We start from the raw sequence: 1,508 nt of genomic DNA, 5'->3' as shown, positions 1-1,508 counted from the left end.
TTTCCAAATAGGAAAATAAAATGACAAAATTGAAATCAATATATATTTGATTAAATATTTACAAAAGATAACATTTTATCAGCTAGTCAATAGCAATGCAACACAAGTGTTATAAAGTTATATATGTATTATGAGGTACACTTTAACAGTCTGTTTACCAGGGTTTGGGGGCTTTTGCAAGTAAAGGTGAGGAGGACATACAAATAGCTAATTAGCACCTGAAAAGATACTCAATACCGTTAACATCAGTGAAATGCAAATGAAAACCACAGTGAAATATTGCTTCCCACTAAAATGGCTAGAATAAAAAAGATAGATTACAACAAGTGTTAGTGAGGTTGTGGAGAAATCAGAGTCCTCCTCATTGCAGTGTGGATGGAAAAGGGGCCACAGGTTAAACCTGATGAGCTCAGGAGACTGAAAATAACCACATAAGATAGCATGAGCATAAAAAATTTTCATAACTAAGTGGGCCATAGTGGAAAATCGTATTTTTAGCTTCCTTCATAAAGTTAATCTGTGCCTTTTCAGTGGGACTCTTTGTTGTCTTTTTGCACCTAAAATAACATCTTTGGAATGTCAGTAATCCTTTTTCCAGACCAGAGCTGGAAACTGCAAAATCCCTCATTATTATGCCTGTTTCCTGATTACCATCTCTACGTGCTCTAAAATGCTATTATAGCTACTAACTATCCTGTGCCCACCTATGTAAAAGAAGTACCTGTCTCTCCGTTTTACTTTTTATCCCATCCCAGAGATGACCTCTCCCCCAACACTCTGCTCTCTCCCATCCCTTTAATCTATCACCAATGGATTTCATGTAACCTTCCTCCTTTGATTTTATGTATAAATAAGCTGCAAACCGCCATTTCGTAGAGCATTTTCTCAATCTGTTGAGATTTTGCTTCCCGGCAATTGTCATCAGTTTGGTTCAAATAAACTCTTATGAGTTTTCTCTTAGGCTGGATGTTTTTCGTCGACAGCAAGTAGGATTGTAAGAGGGAGCACTCACTTTGGAAAACAGTCTGGCAGTTCCTCCAAAGGCTAAACATCGAGTTATCATATGAACCAGTGATCTCACTCCTAGGAATATACTCAAGAGAAATGAAAACTTATGTCTACACAAAAGTTGTATAATATTCATTATTAATGAATTAGTATTAATCATAATACTTTAATTAATCAGCAGTATTAATCATAATAGCCCCAAAATGGAAACAACCCAAATGTCCATTAACTGATGAATACATAAATAAAATTTAGTATATGTATACAGTGGAATATTATCTGGCAGGTAAAAAAATGAAATACTTATACATGCTATAACATGGATGAACCTAGAAAATATTAACGTTAAGTGAAAGAAACCAGTGATAGGAGACCACATATTTTATGAAATATCCCAATTAAGTCAATCTATAGAGACTATAGAAAGTAGATTAGTGGTTACCTAGGACCTGGAAGAGGTATTTGGGGAGTGACTATTAGGGGTAGGAGGTTTCTTTTTG

Source organism: Hipposideros armiger, unplaced genomic scaffold (assembly GCF_001890085.2).
Source record: "Hipposideros armiger isolate ML-2016 unplaced genomic scaffold, ASM189008v1 scaffold_12, whole genome shotgun sequence".
In the NCBI taxonomy this organism is placed as follows: domain Eukaryota; kingdom Metazoa; phylum Chordata; class Mammalia; order Chiroptera; family Hipposideridae; genus Hipposideros; species Hipposideros armiger.
This window is presented reverse-complemented; position numbering follows the sequence as displayed.